At 44.9% G+C, this 20151-nt stretch overlaps 1 pseudogene; it reads right to left on the reverse strand.

Annotated features, from left to right (window-relative positions):
* Positions 1 to 6317: 6317 nt before the first annotated feature.
* On the reverse strand, positions 6318 to 15770 carry LOC132210498 (extracellular calcium-sensing receptor-like; annotated as a pseudogene).
* Positions 15771 to 20151: the final 4381 nt, after the last annotated feature.

Raw genomic sequence — 20151 nt, forward strand, 5'->3', positions numbered from 1 at the left:
AATTATGACATAATATGCACTGTATTCAGCATAGCTCACCAAATTCCTCATGCTTAGCTCTTCTTATCTCTAATTCAGTCTTCTCTGGTTCCTGTACGTTATGTTTTTTTTTAACTATCTAGGTTAATATCTATCTATTTGCTCTGTCTTCACGTATCTAGTCACTTCTCTCGAATTTGGCTTTGGCACAAATATCAAGTTTGCCTGGCTAATGTCAATTCTCATGAAGCGTCATTGGACTTAAAATATTAACTCTGGCCTCTTCCCCTGCGTGCTTCCAGACCTGCTAAGTTTATGCACCACGTTCTGTTTTTGCTTCAGCTCTCCAGCCCTTGCAGTTCTTTGATTTGTTATTATTGAATAATGGACTCCATTCTATGCAAATAATATGAATCTACAAATCGTAAATAAGCAGATTGAGAAGAAAATTACCCCAGCTAAAGAGCTAAGTGGTACTAATGGGTAGAAAAGCGAACATAGTAAAAGTACAATATGTTGATGGAATTCATATCCACACGAAAATAACACATCTGTGCCAATGTGCTTAAATGTAGACTAGAAAATAGTCTTCACAAATAACAAGAAAGATTAAACAAAATAGATTATATTTTTTAATCATGACAGCAAAAACACAAATCCATCGAAATTGTATATAAATTGTTTAATCAGCAAGAAATTGCAGTATTAGCGTCATAGCAACATTAGCACCAATTCAGCAATGATTAACAGATATTCTGAATAAATCTAGTCCCATTTTCCAGCATTTGGCCCATATCCCTCTAAACCCTTCCTAATCATACACATCCAGATGCCTTTGAAATGCTGTAATTGCACCATCGTCCACCATCTCCACTGGCAACTCATTCCATACATTCAGCACCATCTGAGTGAAAGGTTGTCCTTTAGGTTACTTTAAATCTTTCCACTCTCCCCTTAAACTCATGATATCTAGTTTTGGGCTTCCTCATCCATGGGACGTGACCTTGTATATTCACCTGCTCCATCCACCTCATTTTTTTTGATCATCTATGGTGTATCCCTTTGGCCACTAATGGTCCAGGGAAAATAACCCGAGCATATTCAGCCTCTCCTGAAAGCTCAAACCCTCCAACCCTGGCAACATCCTTGTAAATCTGTTTTGAATGCTTTCTAGTTTCACAACATCTTTCCTATCACAAGGAGACTAGAATTGAACGCAGTATTCTAAAAGTGGTGACACCAATATCCTGTACAATCGCACATGACCTCCCAACTCCCGTACTCGGTCGAACAAAGGATTGTACACCAACAGCTTTTTAAACTGTCCCATCTACCTCGGAACCTAGTTTCAAATGAACTATGTACCTGGTCTCCAAGGTCGTTTTTTAAAGCAACAGTCCCCAGGACATTACTATTAAGTGTATAAGTCCTGCCCTGATTTCCCTTTCCAAAATGTAGTGCCTTACATTTATCAAAGTTAAATTTAATCTGCCACTGCTCAGTCCATCAGCCATGTGAACAAGATTCTGTTGTACTCTGAGATAGAAGGAACTGCGGACGCTGAAGTCTGAGAAAACAAAGTGTGGAGCTGGATAAATGCAGCAGGCCAGGCAGCATCAGCGGAGCAGGAAATTTGACATTTTGGATCTGTGCCCTTTTTCTGAAGAAGGATCCAAACCCGAAACATCAGCTTTCCTGCTCCCCTGATGCTGTCTGGCCTAATGTGCTCATCCAGCTCTACTCCCCGTTTTGGCCTGAGGTAACTTTATTCACTCTCCACCACATCTCCATTTTGGGCACTGGACACATCAGTCATCCTCGTGGCACTCAGTGAGCACTGGCCTCCAGTCTGAAAAGCAACACTCTACCCCCGCCTTCTGTCAACTTCCTTCGAACACTTTCCTTATCCAAGTGGCTACCTCTCCCTGTAGTCTATGTGATAAAACCCCGCTAGCTAGTCTCCAGTGAGGAACATTGTTGAACACCACACTGAAATCCATGAAAGGTGCATTCACCGCTCTTACCTCATAAATTCTTTTTGTTCCTTCTTCAAAAAACTCAGTCAAGTGAGTGACACAATTTCCCACGCACAAAGCCAATGTTGACTATCCCTGATCAGGCTCACCAATTCCAAAGACATGTAAATTCTGTCCCTCACGATTCCCTCCAAAATCGTGCCCACCACTGATGTCAAGTTCACCAGACTATAGTTCTCTGGCTTGCCCTGATGTTCTTTCTTAAATAGTGGCATCATGGTACCAAACTTCAGTCTTCCAGCACCTCATTGTGGTTATTGATGACACAAGTATCTCAGCAAGGGGCCCTGCAGTCACTTCTCTGGCTTCCCACTAGAGTTCTAGTCTCGGGTATTAATCCACCTTTATGTGTTTTTAGATGTCCAACACCTCCTCCTGTGAAATATGAACATTTTTCAAACTGCCACCGTTTACTTCCCCAGCTTCCCTATCTTTCACATCCTTCTCCACACTAAATGCTGATGCAAAATTCTCGTTATTACCTTCCACGTCTCACGTGGCTTCACAAGTCAGCTTCGTTCATGAAATTTCTTTGTATTCATTCACGGGATGTGAACATTACTGGCTAGGTTGCCAATTATGGCCCATCCACAATTGCACAGAGGGCACTTAAGAGCCAATCACAAGGCTGTAGATCTGGAGGGGTAGCTATGGCCTATTTAATTGCCCTAATTGTCTCCCTAGTTACTATTTTGTCCTTAATGTGCTTGTCGAATCGGTTTGGATTCAATTCTTCAATGAAGCTGATAGAAATATGGTCACTGGGCCCAGAGTGCTCAGCAACTGTTACCTTAGTCACCTGCCCTGCCTTATTCTCCAACAGAAGATCGAGTTTTGCAACTTCCCTCATCGGTACATCCACGTACAGAATTATAACATTTTCTTGTACACACACAACAAATTCCTCTCCACCCAAGCCCTTCAAACTATGGCAGTCCCAGGTTATGTTTGGAAAGTATGGAAATCGTCTGCAATGGCCACCCTATTATTCTTAGAGATAACTGAAATATCCTTACAAATTCGTTTCTCAGTTTCTCCCTGAATGTCCAATCCCAATGACCTGATTAACTCTTTGTTAGTTCTCAGTTGTTCTCAAATGATTTCCCTGGACATATTCACAGGAATATCCTCCCTAAATACAGCTGCAATGTTCTTCCAAATGAAAAATGCCACACACCCTCTTCTCTTGTCCCCCATCCACGTTCTACCCCTCCGATAGCATCTGTACTCTGGAGCATTAATCTGCCCGTCATGTCCTGTCTATCCGTGAGTCACACCTCTATTACCATCTTTTGATATCCCAGTCCCATGTTCCCAGCCACTTCCGGAACTCATCTGCAGAACTTGTTACTCCTCTTGTATTGAAATAAGTGCAGTGTAATTTAATTCACGTTCTGCTTTATTCCTAACTGCCATGACCGTTGGACATGCTCTTTTTCCGAAGTACAGGAGTCTCAGATTGATAGCTTTTCACATTTTCTCACTGTCTCCCTTGGTCCCTTGCACAAAACATAACGCACCACCTAGTCAATAGCCAAGTGGTATTATCTATGGGCTACTAATCCAAAGACCCAGATAATGTTCTGTGGACCCAGGTTCAAATCCCTCCATGGTCGGTGGTGGAATTTGAAATCAATAAAAAAAATCTGGAATTGAGAACCTAATGATGACCGTGAATCCAGTGTTGATTGTCAGAAAAAAAAATCCATCTGTTTCACTAATATAGTTTCGGGAAGGAAACTACCAAATGGACCAGGACTGGCCTACTTGTGACTCCAGACCCAGAGCAAAGTAGTTGACACTGAACGGCCGTCTGTGATGGCCATTAAATTGTGCAAAGCCACCAATGCCCTCGTCCCATGAATGAACAAAGAAAAGAAACATATGGATGCCATTGTATGCAGAGAATGTGCATCTGGATGTGAGTTTGCTCGCTGAGATGGAAGGTTCGTTTTCAGACGTTTCGTCACCATTCTAGGTAACATCATCAGTGAGCCTCCGACGAAGCGCTGGTGTTGTGTCCCGCTTTCTATTTATCTGGTTAGGTTTCCTTGGGTTGGTGATGTCATTTCCTGCGTTGGTGATGTCATTTCCTGTTCTTTTTCGCAGGGGATGGTAGACTGGCTCCAAATCAATGTGTTTGTTGATGGAGTTCTGGTTGGAATGCCATGCTTCTAGGAATTCTCGTGCGTGTCTCTGTTTGGCTTGTCCTAGGATGGATGTGTTGTCCCAATCAAAGTGGTGTCCTTCCTCATCTGTATGTAAGGATACGAGTGATAGTGGGTCATGTCATTTTGTGACTTGTTGATGTTCATGTATTCTGGTGGCTAGCTTTCTGCCAGTTTGTCCAATGTAGTGTTTGGAAAGTATGGAAATCGTCTGCAATGGCCACCCTATTATTCTTAGAGATAACTGAAATACCCTTACAAATTCGTTTCTCAGTTTCTCCCTGAATGTCCAATCTGGCAGAATGGACAAACTGGCAGAAAGCAACACATCCATCCTAGGACAAGCCAAACAGAGACACGCACGAGAATTCCGAGAAGCATGGCATTCCAACCGGAACTCCATCAACAAACACATTGATTTGAAGCCAATCTACCATCCCCTGAGAAAAAGAACAGAAACTGACAGCACCAACGCAGGAAATGACATAACCAACCCAAGGAAACCTAACTAGATAAGTAGAAAGCGGGACATAACACCAGCGCTTCGTCGGAGGCTCACTGATGATGTTACCTAGAATGGTGACGAAACGTCTGAAAACGAACATTCCAGCTCAGCGAGCAAACTCACATCCAGAACCTCACCCTGAGCTACAAATCTTCTCAAAATGTGTATCTACAAATTGTAAATGAGCAAAGTAAGAAGAAAATTCAAACGTCGTTAAGAACCATTCCCAGTGGGGTGAAATCACTAGCCTTTTTCAATTGAAATTTCCCCTCGTCAAGGAGCTAAACAAAATCCAATACAAAATATTACAAAGACCAACTTCATGAAAGTGCAGCACGTGTGCGGAATTCAAATTTACCCGAACATAAAATGTCGGCACCAGTAATGTTAAACTTAGGTGACAAAATTGTCTTCACAAATAATAACCTCGCTTTCTCTGTCAATAATCTACAAGGAACATGCTCACAGGTGAGGGGGGGAGGGTGCATTGGTTTCATCCTACATTGGCACCAACAACTCCTCACACTCCCATGCCACCTTCCTGTGCAACCGCAAAAGGTGTCATACCTGCCCATTTACTTCCTATTTAGCACATAAGGGTCCAAGCACAACTTTCAGGTGAAGCAGAACGTTACCTGCAATTCACTTAATGCAGCCTCCTGCATTCACTGCTCAAAATGTGGTCTCTTCTACACTGAGGAAACGAAGCCGAGACTGGATGTCGGCTTCACAGAACACCTATGTTCTCTATAGTTGTCGGCTTCTTCAACTCACCACCTTGGTCCACAGCCAAGATCTCTGTCTTATGCTTGCTGCAGTGCTTCAGTGCAGCTCAACGTAAGGTGGAACAACAACGTCTCTTTTTGTGCTTCTCTGCAATATGACCCAAAGGACACAATATCGAGTTCAACTACTTTAAGGCATTGGGAAACTCGTCCTATGTCCTGCCCTCCAAATTCCAAATACCAGGCCATGTTATCACGTGGTTTGCTCTGGAACACATCCATTATTAGCCACTAATTTCCCATGAATTCTCGCAAGCTGGTCTTTATCAGCTCCCTTGTCTGTACAACTGTTTCTTTTTTCTCACATTTGGCACTCCCTCCGCTTGCTATTCAGCCTGTATGCCTCCTCCGCATAATGCACTACAAACGTAAGGCATTTTCTGAGTTACCAGCAGTTCTGAAGAAGGGTCATTGGACCTGAAAGGTAAATTCGAATTTGTCCCCATGAATACTGTGAGATCGTCCATCAGTTTCTCCCTTCTCTTCTGGTTTCCAGCATTCACAGTTACTTCCATTTTACGGAGGAAAATTCCTCCAGTCAAAGAGCTAAACGAAAACCAATACGGAAGGATACAAAAGTCAACTTAATGAAAGTGCAATGTGTGCTCGGAATTAATTTGCCAATATAAGACATCAGTGTCAAAATTTTAACCTTAGGCTACGAAAATGTCTTCACAAATAAGTAGAAGTTTGACACAACATCGAATTACATTGTTGTACCATTTATTGGGAACAAGAACAAATTTGAAAGACCCGCGAATTGTTTAATCAGCAGGAAATGTTAACTTTGGAGCAACAACTCCAGACTGAAAGGTTTGCAGATATAAATACAGGAAGCTTAAAATTACAGTGAAGAGCCTTTGCGCATCATGTTTTTCTTTGTGTTATTCTCCGGTTTCAGTAAAATGAGATAACATTTCGGAGCAAAAATGCAAATAAGCAAACCAAAGCTTGACACCCAAACAGCGAACACTTCGACAGCCACCGTGTACTTTCCAGGGGAGCTGACATAAGCCGGAATAAACGTGATCCAAACAGCATAGAAGATCAACATACTGAAAGTTATATACTTCGCGTCATTGAAACTGTCAGGAAGTTTCCGAGCAAGAAAAGCTAGCAGGAAACAAACAGTAGACAGTGTACCAATATAGCTGGACACAAAATAAAAGGCTTTTAAAGAACCCATATCACATTCCAAAATTATAATGTTTCTATAATACGTCATGTTTTTCATTGGATGGGGAGGTGATACAATGAGCCAGATCGTGCAAATTAAACCTCGAAGAATTGTGAGGCCAAACACTCCTAACCGTTGCTGCATCGGGCCAAACCAGTTCATCATGTTGTTGTTGGGAAGAGTTGCTTTAAAAGCGATCATGACAAGAATAGTTTTCCCCAAAATACAGGAAATACACAGAACAAACACAATTCAAAACGCAGTCCGCCGCAACATACAGGACCATCCGGTCGGTTTCCCAATGAAGGTGAGTGAGCACAGGAAGCAAAGCGTTAGCGCAAAGAGAAGGAGGAAATTCGGCTCCGAATTGTTCGCTCGAACGATAGGAGTTCCCCGAAAGTGGAGAAAAACAGCAGCTGCACCCAGTGCAAGGCACACTCCCACTAAAGCAAGGTCCACTAAGACGCAGCCGAGAACCTCTTGGAAAGAAAGAAATTCAATCTTTTTGGGAATGCATCGATCTTTTTGCTGATTGGACCAGTATTCGAAAGGACACCACGCAATCAGTGGAATCTGAAACGATGAAGGATTTTTTTTAAATACAAGATTCATTCTTGCAACAAACTGACATGGTACTCAACTCCGTTTTTGTGGGTACCTGTGATGTTGCTGTTCTCACCATCGGCGCACTCTGCGCAGTCGAAACAACAAGTTGGCTGACCTTTCCTGCTGACCTTTCTTGTCCCGGGAGCGCAAGGTTCAGAACAAAGTGCACGTGGAATCTACAACAACAGAAATGATGAGTGTACTGTTCATATTATTGACTCAGAGCGAAACACACAGATTTGTTAGCATTTTGTCATTGCTTGAGTGATACCCTATGGCTGGGTAGTATGCTCTGCCACTGTGATCTGTCACGGTTTCCTTTCCAATATTCCACGAATCACGTTTTGAATTTTGACTGCCCCGTGCATTGCTCCTTCCAGGCAGTGCATTGCAGATCATATCAATTCTCTGTCTATTTAGTGCTGCATCTGAACCCTCAGTTGTATGCTTGGTCAATTTTCTGCCACTGGAATATGTGTGTCCATAATTCTCTATTTGCCACATCTCGTCGTTTGTGATTGTGGTGAAGTATGCATTTCAAACAACGTCTAGGATTCAGTCACCTACCAGTCTGCAATGATAATGGAACGGAGCCATTACGCTCTCAAATGTTTTCACATGCCTTTAGCCCAAGACAGCTAACAAGTAACCCAACACCACCCGATGTTTTTTATCCCTATTATTCAGACGTGAGATATCAGCAACACCGCAATCCACCCCAAATGATATCAAAAAATGCCCGCGTGCATTGGATAGAGCAGAAACTCCAGACATGACAATTCCAGTTCAGTCCGGATAAATATCACTCAGGCGTCAGCCAGATAGTAATGTCCAGAATGCAGTTAAATACTACTGGCTCATCAATATATTGTAATCTACTGAAACTGAAAGTGGTCGTTTTTTTTTCAATTTACTGTTTCTTGGGCAATGCAGAACACTCAATCAAGTGCACAAAGACCTGGTCAGCATCTGGGCCTAAATGATTAATGGTGGGTAATGCACACGTGCCAGGCACTGGTTATTTCTGAAAGGGAAGCACCGAGGGCTACAAGTTGCCCTTCAAGTCACACAAAGCATTGATTTGAGGATTTTTTGCTACAACTCAATTCACGCTGATTCAAATAGTCTTCAACTTTCTGCCAACAGCACGAGAAACGTGCCAGCACCTGATGATCAAGGTGTTTGTTGAAGAAGGGTCACCAACGTTTCCTTGGCAGTAATTAGGAAAAAAATTGTTTTCTCTTCAAAGCCTCAGAGTGACTGTTGCCAAATTAACTATACGACATGGCAACTGTCTTTTTAATTCAAAAATAATTTGTTTATAAAACAGTTGAATAATGTTCAATAAAATATATACTTGTTTATTTTTTTAAAAATGGACAACATTACTCAAAATACTGACAATGTTGCTGTGCCTGATAAAATCAGTATTTGTTCAGAGGTATGCATCAAACATCAAAATCTTTGAATAAATTAGACAGTTGACAATCTAGAATATCTTAATACGACAGTACAACATTAAACAAAGAAATGAGAGACGTCTCTGTGAGATGTTTATTATCATCAGTGATTCACTCGGTGTGCGAGCATCAACGTCAACAGTGTGGCCGATGAGAAAAGAAGATTGATTTTAAAGATGCCTTTGGAGATCGTGCGTGAGGAATTGGTCACAGAAGAACAGTTTGCATGCAGTAAAATATATTGCTAATATGATTAGCAAGTGTGGTTACATGTTGATGGTGGTAGTGGTCGGGGTGGGGAGTCTCGATAACATAAAGTTGAGACTCATTGGTGAAAATTTCGTATATATTCATTGAAGGTTTAGATTTCTTTTGTTCATTCCAATCATAATAATTACCATCTATTAGCTCAGAACATTTTACACTGTTCACTGAATGAATTTTGTCTGCAGCTGGAATAATCCCAACAAAAGCAGCGATGTTCCATCTGCAGAGGAGTGTTGGAATCAGAAATAACATCACAAGCTTGCAGTTATGAGACCCTATTTATCTAAATGATCTAGAATTGACAGTAGAAAAACTAAGTGCTCCTTCCTTCTGTGATAATGGAAACTGCAGATGCTGGAGAATCCAGGATAATAAAATGTGAGCTGGATGAACACAGCAGGGCCAAGAGCATCTCAGGAGCACAAAAGTTGACGTTTCGGACCTAGATCCATCATCAGAGAGGGGGATGGGGTGAGCGTTCTGGAATAAATAGGGAGAAAGGGGGAGGCGGACCGAAGATGGAGAGTAAGAAGATAGGTGGAGAGGAGAGTATAGTTGGGGAGTTAGGGAGGGGATAGGTCAGTCAAGGGAAGACGGACAGGTCAAGGAGGTGGGATGAGGTTAGTAGGTAGGAGGTGGAGGTGCGGCTTGGGGTAGGTGAGAGGAAGAACAGGTTAGGGAGGCAGAGACAGGCTGGACTGGTTTTGGGATGCAGTGGGTGGAGGGGAAGAGCTGGGCTGGTTGTGTGGTGCAGTGGAGGGCGGGGACGAACTGGGCTGGTTTTGGGATGCGGTGGGGGAAGGGGAGATTTTGAAGCTTGTGAAGCCCACATTCATACCATTGGGCTGCAGGGTTCCCAAGCGGAATGTGAGTTGCTGTTCCTGCAACCTTTGGGTGGCATCATTGTGGCACTGCAGGAGGCCCATTGTCATCTAAAGAATGGGAGGGGGAGTGGAAATGGTTTGCGACTGGGAGGTGCAGTTGTTTATTGCGAACCAAGTGGAGGTGTTCTGCAAAGCAGTCCACAAGCCTCCGCTTGGTTTCCCCAATGTAGAGGAAGCCACACCGGGTACAATGGATACGGTATACCACATTGGCAGATGTGCAGGTGAACATCTGCTTAATATATGGAAAGTCATCTTGGGGCCTGGGATAGGGGTGAGGGAGGAGGTGTGGGGGCAAGTGTAAAATTTCCTTCTGTTGCAGGGGTAGGTGCCAGGTGTGGTGGGGTTGGAGGGCAGTGTGGAGCGAACAAGGGAGTCACGGAGAGTGTGGTCTCTCCAGAAAGCAGACAAGGGGGGGATTGAAAAATGTCTTGGGTGGTGGTGTCGGATTGTAGATGGCAGAAGTATCGGAGAATGATGCGTTGTATCCGGAGGTTGGTGTGGTGGTATGTGAGAACGAGGGGAATCCTCTTTGGGCGGTTGTGGCAGGGGCGGGGTGTGAGGGATGTGTTGTGGGAAATGCGGGAGATGTGGTCAAGGGCGTTCTCGACCATTTTGGGGTAAAGTTGTGGTCCTTGAAGAACTTGGACATCTGGGATGTGCGGGAGTGGAATGCCTCATCGTGGGAGCAGATGCGGCGGAGGCAGAGGAATTGGGAATAGGGGATGGAACTTTTGCGGGAGGGTGGGTGTGACGATTTGTATTCTACGTAGCTGAGGGAGTCGGTGGTCTTGAAATGGACATCAGTTACAAGCTGGTTGCCTGAGATGGAGACTGAGAGGTCCAGGAAGGTGAGGGATGCGCTGGAGATGGCCCAGGTGAACGGAAGGTTGGGGTGGAAGGTGTTGGTGAAGTGCATGAACTGTTTGAGCTCCTCTGGGGAGCAAGAGGCGGCGCCGGTACAGTCATCACTGTAACGGAGGAAGAGGTGGGGCTTGGGGCCTGTGTAGGTGTGGAAGAGGGACTGTTCCACGTAACCTACAAAGTGGCAGGCATAGCTGGGGCCCATGCAGGTGCCCATGGCCACCCCCTTTGTCTGTAGGAAGTGGGAGGAATCGAAAGAGAAGTTGTTGTTTGCTTCTAATGATCATCCATGAAAACATATTCCAACACCCGAGATGCATAACGAATTGATTAAATGTCAAATAATTCCTCTCTTGGGAGTTTCCGCATTTTCACATTAAATCCACCTATATCATTCGTTTCAAGTGCAGTTTGGGGATTTGGGGAGTCCATTACAAGACCACCGACTCCCTCAAATCCGCAGTTAACAACAGATAAAACAAAGCTGACATTTCGAGTCCAGAGGACTTTCTTCTTGATGCCTAACGTTCCAGACATATACAAACAATGCAAACAAAAATACTCAAATTCACTGCGGAATTCAAAATCTATGACTACAAAAACTAATGAATCAATTTCATGACAACAAAGTGTGAAGCTTGATGAACACAGCAGGCCAAGAGGCATCTCAGGAGCACAAAAGCTGACGTTTCAGGCTGAGACTCTTCATCAGAGAGGGAGATGGGGAAAGGGTTCTGGAATAAATAGGGAGAGAGGGGAAGGCGGACTGAAGATGGAGAGAAAAGAAGATAGGTGGAGCGGAGAGTATAGCGGGGAGGTAGGGAGGGGTTAGGTCAGTCCAGGGAGGACGGAAAGGTCAAGGAGTCGGGATGATGTTAGCAGGTAGGAAATGGAGGTGCGGATTGAGGTGGGAGGAGGGTATAGGTGAGAAGAAGAACAGGTTAGGGAGGCGAGGACAAGCTGGGCTGGCTGTGCGATGCAGTGGGGGGGATGGGACGAGCTGGGCTGGTTTTGGGATGTAGTGGGGGAGGGGGGAGAGTTCGAAGCTTGTGAAATCCACATTGATACCATTGGGCTGCAGGGTTCCCAAGCGGAATATGAGTTGCTGTTCCTGCAACCTTCGGGTGGCATCATTGTGGCACTGCAAGAGGCCCATATGATGGGCATGTCGTCTAAGGAATGGGAGTGGGAGTTAAAATGGCTTGCGAATGGGTGGTGCAGCTGTTTATTGTGAACCGAGCGGAGGTGTTCTGCAAAGTGGTCCCCACGACTCTGCTTGGCTTCCCCTATGTCGAGGAAGCCACACCGGGTACTGTGGATACAGTATACCACATTGGCTGATGTGCAGGTGAACATCTGCTTAATATGGCAAGTCATCTTGTGGCCTGGGACGAAGGTGAGGGAGGAGGTATGGGGGCAAGTGTAGCACTTGCTGTGGTTGCAGGGGAAGGTGCCGGGTGTGGTGGGGTTGGAGGGGAGTGTGGGGTGGACAAGCCAGTCAAGGAGAGAGTGGTCTTTCTGGAAGGCAGACAAGGGTGGGGATTGAAAATTATCTTCGGTGGTGGGTTCCGCCATGGATACCCACATGGGCCCAAGCTATGCCTGTCTCTTTGTCGGTTACATGGAACAGTCCCTCTTCCGCACCTACACAGGCCCCAAACCTCACCTCTTCCTCTGTTACATTGATGACTGTGTTGGCACCGCCTCTTGCTCCCCAGAGGAGCTCAAACAGTTCATCCACGTCACCAACGCCTTCCACCCCAACCTCAACTTCACCTTGGCCATCTCCAACACATCCCTCGCCTTCCTGGACCTCTCAGTCTCCATCTCAGGTAACCAGTTTGAAACTGATGCCCATTTCAAGCCCACTAACTCCCACAGGTACCTAGAATACACCTCCTCCCACCCACCGTCCTGCAAAAATTCCATCGCCTATTCCCAATTCCTCCACCTCCGCCACATCTGCTTGCAGGATGAGGCATTCCACTTCCGCACATCCCAGATGTCCACGTTCTTCAAGGACCGCAACTTCCCACCCCCACCCCCCCGCCCCCGTGGTCGAGAATGCCCTTGATCACGTCTCCCGTATTTCCTGCAACACATCCCTCACACCCGCCCCCGCCACAACTGCCCTAAGAGGGTCCCCCTCGTTCTCACATACCACCCAACCAACCTCCGGATACAACGCATCATCCTGTGACACTTCCGCCATCTACAATCCGACCCCACCATCCAAGACATTTTTCCATCGCCACACTTGTCTGCATTCTGGACACGCCACTCTCTCTGAGACTCCCTTGTCCGCTCCACACTCCCCTTCAACCCCACCGCACCCGACAGCTTTCCTGGCAACCGCAGGAATGCTGCACTTGCCCCCTCACCTCCTCCCTCACCCCCATCCCAGGCCCCAAGATGACTTTCCATTTTAAGTCGATGTTCACCTGCACATCTGCCAATGTAGTGTACTGTATCTTAGGACAAGCCAAACAGAGACATGCACGAGAATTCCTAGAATCATGACATTCCGACCAGAACTCCATCAACGAACACATTGATTTGCAGCCAATGTACCATCCCCTGAGAAAAAGAACAGGAAATGACATCACCAACGCAGAAAATGACATCACCAACCCAAGGAAACCTAACCAGATAAATAGAAAGCGGGACATAACACCAGCGCTTCGTCGGAGGCTCACTGACGATGTTACCTAGAATGGTGATGAAACGTCTGAAGACGAACCTTCCAGCTTAGCGAGCAAACTCACATCCAGAACCTCAACCTGAGCTACAAATCTTCTCAAAACTCGCTGTATCCACTGTACCCAGTGTGGCTCCCTCTACATTGGGGAAACCAAGCGGAGGCTTGGGGACCACTTTGCACACCACCTCCACTCGGTTCGCAATAAACAACTGCACCTCCCAGTCGCGAGCCACTTTAACTCCCCCTCCCATTCCTTAGATGACATGTCCATCCTGGGCCTTCTGCAGTGCTACAATGATGCCACCCGAAGGTTGCAGGAACAGCAACTCATATTCCACTTGGGAACCCTGAGCCCAATGGTATCAATGTGGACTTCACAAGCTTCAAAATCTCCCCATCCCCCACTGTACCCCAAAACCAGCCCAGCTTGTCTCCTCTCCCCACCGCACCCAATAGCAGCCCAGCTTGGCATCGCCTCCCTAACCTGTTCTTCCTCTCAGCTATCCCCTCCTCCCACCTCCGGCCGCACCTCCATTTCCTACCTACTAACCTCATCCCGCCTCGACCTTTCCATCCTCCCTGACCTATTCCCTCCCTACCTCCCCACCTATCCTCTCCTCTCCACCTATCTTCTTTTCTCTCCATCTTCAGTCTGCCTCCCCCTCTCTCCCTATTTATTTCAGAGCTCTCTCCCCATCCCCTTCTCTGATGAAGGGTCTCAGCCCGAAATGTCAGCTTTTGTGCTCCTGAGATGCTGCTTGGCCTGCTATGCTCACCCAGATTCACACTTTGTTATCTTGGATTCTCCAGCATCTGCGGTTCCCATTATCTGTGAATCAATTTCATGTTGGCTGCTTTGAATAAAAATGCAATTCCAATGACAATGCAAACAACCATTCCCAGCTGTTGTAGAGCACATATACCCGCAGTGCGAAGGAGCAACAAAATGTAATGCTTTGACTGGTGAAGAGAGGCTAAAACGGAAGGAAGTGAACAAGAAAATTTGTTAGTTGTGTATGAAACTAGCGCTGTGAGAAACACAAAAAAAGGATATTAAGAATGACGTCAACAATCTAATGCCTTAAAAATCACGTGTTAACTTTCTTTTTTCGTTTCTAAATGTCAATTTTTAACCAAAGTTTCTCATAGCGTCGCAAGGATCATATCTGCTTTCCACTGGAGCTCCACATAATATCTCTGATGTTCAGGGCAAGTTCTTGTCCCTCTGGTGCTGTACTTTCATAATATCCAATATTTACAATTTCAAATGATCCTTACAAATTCATTTGTAAATTTACTCATTCACAGTTTGTGACTGGATCACCATTTGCGTCAAAATGCACGATTTCCCCATTCTTAGCAGTGAAATTTACAGATTGGAGGTAATGCACCAACTACAAGAGAATGATGCAAGACGGGTAAATATTAGGCTGTCACTGGGACGCATGCATTAAAAGTAATTGAAACATTTGAACACTCAAGTTGGAAATGCACAATATCACAAATCAATATCTGGAAAGTAACAAATCACTTTTGGGGATCCATCTTGAATTTTTGCAAATTCTCATCTTGCTTCCAGTTTAAAATGGGATTTTTGACGGAATGGCTCTGATTGAGAACATACGGAGACTTTTTCCCATGACATCTATTTGACTACCTGACTCCACGGTGCAGTTGTGAATGACTGCTGAACTATCAAAATGACATGTTTCGAACGAAACATGCCACTGAGAATGTGGCACCTGCCGGATGCTGAAAAGAGAAAACCCGCCGCTATGTACCTCCCAAAAAAAACCAATATCGTAACTATGAGCATTTGTCACTTTGTTATTTGTGGCAAGTCTTTGGACACAATTTGGCTTTTCTGTTTTATCTGTCCCAACACTGTCGAAAGTTTGTCACCACTTCACTGCTCATACAATGTTGCTGAAGAGCTTCAGGTCTTGGCAGTCTTCCAAAGAAAAAGTAGTTTAGGGGCCTAATATCTAACTGGCTACTGTGAGGAAATTTCTAATATTTTGTGAATTCAATTTTTATTTTGATACATACTTATCAAATTAGCATTCTTTGTTTCTCATTCTCTGAGGAAAAAAATGGATTTTCCTAATGAGATTGGTTGCTACAAGGTGGAACTAGAATAGCTCACATGTCGACCTTATATGGCGTCAATGAGATTTATTTGAAACAAAGTGAAATATATTTCTACTTGCCAGGGCTCAAAGCTTAAAATATGGGCACAAGTATTATTCATAAACGGGCCATTGCCTTCGACACAGGACAGCATATCATCAAGTGCATGGGCGACTACTTTATACACCTGGTAGGAGCTTCCGCCCATTATCGCTGGAAGATAGGCATTTTCTAAGACATCCAAATGTTCATTCCCTGTGCAAGGCCGCACTTTTCTTGCAGAACTTCCAGTCACTGTCGTGTTGCTGTCTGTTCAAATGCACGAGAATAGAGGTTCCCAAAACTTCTTCACAAATATGTCGTCAGGAAACATGGAAGGGTGAATTTTCACAAGATAATCTCTGAGGCCGTCTATTTCCATTCTACGGGTTGTTGGAACTACGGCCCCAGCAAGAAACCATCTTCTTTCTTCAGTTGAGAAAATATCTTGTGTAACCCAACCTTCCCTTCCAATCCATTGTATTTCCGTTATATTTTGGCGCAAAATTTCTTTAATTAACACTCGCATGTCTCCGCCATGCAGAAATCCAACCACAACCTTTGTCGTTGCCTCTTTCACTCCGTGAACAATTTTCCTGATTTTCTCAGTGGGATCCGTTCTGTAAAACGATTCGGAGTACGCGATGCAAATCCCATGTTTTTGGGCCTCTTCGATAAATGTTCTCATTCCAAAGTTCCCATAAACTGTGTTGCTTCTAATAGTCCCAATCCAATTCCAGCCAAACGTTTTCACAAGTTCAGCAAGAAGTTTGGACTGATATTTGTCGCTTGGTATCGTTCGAAAGAAAGCCGGATACTCCTGCTTAGCGCTCAGACAGGAGCAAGTGGAGAAGTAACTAACTTGCAGAGAAAATAGTAAATGTGTTAAAACATTCAGCGTTAATGGAATGATTTTAAAATGTTTTATTCCAGGATCTTCAGGGCGAATTATATACGTATGTATATTTATTTATTTATTTTGCACATGAGTGCAATACTAAAGCTTAAAACCTGCCAGTGGAAAGTAACCGACTGAATTAATCGAGGGTCTTTGGGACTTTGTGGCACACTGGTGGCAAAGGTAATTTCTCTGGATAAGTAATTCACAACGTAGCGTTCTAAGGGTTGTTGGATCATATCCCACAAAAGCAGATAGTAAAATTTTAATTCAACAAAATCGTAATAAATAGAAACTCTAACGTAGTGGAAATTCCAGCGGCACGGCGCCTCAGTGGCCAGCAGTCGCAGTGTCAGGGATCACAGTTGCATTCCACTCTATGGTGAATGAGTTTAGTTTGTAAGTTTTCCCCTTGTCTGTGTGGCATTCTGCCGGTAAGTGCACCTACATCCACCACTTCCTCAGGAACAACATTACACTCGTGAAATATGACTGTGTTAAACATTTACCCCCGTCCCAGTTTCAAATATTTCTACTCTCAGCTAAAAATCTGGCCCAGCCTTGAGTCCCCCATCCTAGGGAAAAAAATCTATCGTTGCCTCTATCTATGCCTCTCATTATTTTATAAACTTATATAAGGCCGCCTCTCAACTTCCTACCCTCCAGCGAAATGTGAGTCTTTCTTTCATTATGTCTCAAACCTCCCAAACACGGCAAAATCCGGTAAAAAAAAAACTGAAAGAACTGCAGATGCTGCACTTCAGGAACTAAAACAGAAATTGCTGTAAAAGCCCAGAAAAATAGAGGGCTCACTGGACAGGAAAAGTTAACTCTGACTTTTTCTTCACAGATGCTGCCAGACCTGCTGCGCTTCTTCTGACTTATTGCGTATTATGGGTTGTATTCAGCACAATTCAACCTTGTTCTAATTTCCTTCTTGCCCCTTATTGAACTCTTCTCTTCTGGCGTACTATCCATTGCCTCATTGTTCACCACTCTCATTCACATTTCCCTCTGTCTTCGTTGGATGTCCGCATCAGCACTCACTTCTGCCCCACTTTGGCTTTGACATAAATACCAGTTTTTCCTCCCGACTACTATTTCTGATCAAGAGTCACCAGAATCGGAACGTTAATTCAGTATTTTCTCCAAAGAAGCTGCCAGGTTTGCTGATTTTCTTCAGAACTTGCTGTTTGTGTTCAGATATCAATCATCCGAAGTTATTTGTTTGCTACTAGAATAATGGACTTCAAGCCATGCGAAAAATATGCATCGACATGTCATAAATGAGCAGGCTGAAGAGAAAATTACCTCAGACAACGGGCGAAATGAGCAGAATCTAACATGGCGGCGGAGTAGGATGTTTCAGCTGGGGCTCAGCCGCTCCGTTCATTTTTTATAATTTCAACATTTGTGTTTTTTTTTCCTGTCTTCTTCATTCTCGGCAATGCCCAGAAATCCTGGAGTCAGCGCAAGCAGCTCCAGGCCTCAACATGCTTTCGGACTCTCGGCCTCAGAGAGGACCCAGAGAGGCGTCCTCTGGGTCTGGTGTGGTTGTCTTTCGGCCCGGCAAAATGGTCTCTCGGCTTAGCATGGCGACTCCAAACAATCACAGAATCGTAGGATCGCTACAGGGCGGAACGAGACCACTTGACGTCTCTGAAGGGCAGCCCACCGAGAACTAAAACTTCCAACCCACTGTATCTCTTTTAACGCTTCATTTACCATGGCTAGCGCACCTAACCTGCATATTCCTCGACACTGCAAGGGAATTCCGCAATCCACATAACCTGCATATGCTTGGAAGGATCAGCAAGTGATAAAGAAATCCTGGCTTCACCTAATCGCACACACAGAATAACTTTTCGCATTCAGTGGATCATCATCGGTTACAGTACTTAAACTGTTTTGTCTTTGTCTTTAACATGGTTATGTTCTGATATCGAATGAAATAATTACTTCTCAACTATTTAAATTACTCTACAAAGTCGAATTTAAATTTGTCATTGCAAACGATGGAGATACATAAGGCATTTGATAAGGTTCCCCATGGTAGGCTCATTCAGAAGGTCAGGAGGAATGGGATACAGGGGAACTTAGCTGCTTGGATACAGAATTGGCTGGCCAACAGAAGACAGCGAGTGGTAGTAGAAGGAAAATATTCTGCCTGGAAGTCAGTGGTGAGTGGAGTTCCACAGGGCTCTGTCCTTGGGCCTCTACTGTTTGTAATTTTTATTAATGACTTGGACGAGGGAATTGAAGGATGGGTCAGCAAGTTTGCAGACGACACAAAGGTCGGAGGTGTCGTTGACAGTGTAGAGGGCTGTTGTAGGCTGCAGCGGGACATTGACAGGATGCAGAGATGGGCTGAGAGGTGGCAGATGGAGTTCAACCTGGATAAATGCGAGGTGATGCATTTTGGAAGGTCGAATTTGAAAGCTGAGTACAGGATTAAGGATAGGATTCTTGGCAGCGTGGAGGAACAGAGGGATCTTGGTGTGCAGATACATAGATCCCTTAAAATGGCCACCCAAGTGGACAGGGTTATTAAGAAAGCATATGGTGTTTTGGCTTTCATTAACAGGGGGATTGAGTTTAAGAGTCGTGAGATCTTGTTGCAGCTCTATAAAACTTTGGTTAGACCGCACTTGGAATACTGCGTCCAGTTCTGGTCGCCGTATTATAGGAAAGATGTGGATGCTTTGGAGAGGGTTCAGAGGAGGTTTACCAGGATGCTGCCTGGACTGGAGGGCTTATCTTATGAAAAGAGGTTGACTGAGCTCGGTCTCTTTTCATTGGAGAAAAGGAGGAGGAGAGGGGACCTAATTGAGGTATACAAGATAATGAGAGGCATAGATAGAGTTGATAGCCAGAGACTATTTCCCAGGGCAGAAATGGCTAGCACGAGGGGTCATAGTTTTAAGCTGGTTGGTGGAAAGTATAGAGGGGATGTCAGAGGCAGGTTCTTTACGCAGAGAGTTGTGAGCGCATGGAATGCGTTGCCAGCAGCAGTTGTGGAAGCAAGGTCATTGGGGTCATTTAAGAGACTGCTGGACATGTATATGGTCACAGAAATTTGAGGGTGCATACATGAGGATCAATGGTCGGCACAACATTGTGGGCTGAAGGGCCTGTTCTGTGCTGTACTGTTCTATGTTCTATGTTCTATGTTCTATTACGAGTTCTCGGCAGAATCCAATAAAACTCGAAACGTCGACTCTGTTTCTCTGTCCACACAGACTGGGAGACTTGCTGAGCTCCTCTGGCATTTTATGTGCTCGTTTTTCAAGGGAAGAATCGCTACTTGTAACGACATTGAATTGTGGACAAAGGTTTCTACTGTTCCTGCAGTGTAAAAATGCTAAAGTCCTCGCCAGCGGCACGGTCGCTCCGTGGTTAGGACTGCAGCCTCACAGCACCAGGGACCGAAGTTCGATTCCAGCCTCGGGCGATTGTCTGCGTGGAGTTTGCACATACTCTCTGTGTCTGCGCGGGTTTGCCCCGGTTGCCTCCCACAGTCCAAAGATGTGCGAGCTGGGTGGATTGCCCAAGCTAAATTGCCCATAGTGTTCCGGGGGATGCGCTTGGGTGGCAGGCTTCAAAGAGCGGTGTGGACTTGTTGAGCCAAAGGGTTTGTTTCCATGCTGTCGGG

This window comes from Stegostoma tigrinum, chromosome 14, assembly GCF_030684315.1.
Source record: "Stegostoma tigrinum isolate sSteTig4 chromosome 14, sSteTig4.hap1, whole genome shotgun sequence".
Classification (NCBI taxonomy): Eukaryota; Metazoa; Chordata; class Chondrichthyes; order Orectolobiformes; family Stegostomatidae; genus Stegostoma; species Stegostoma tigrinum.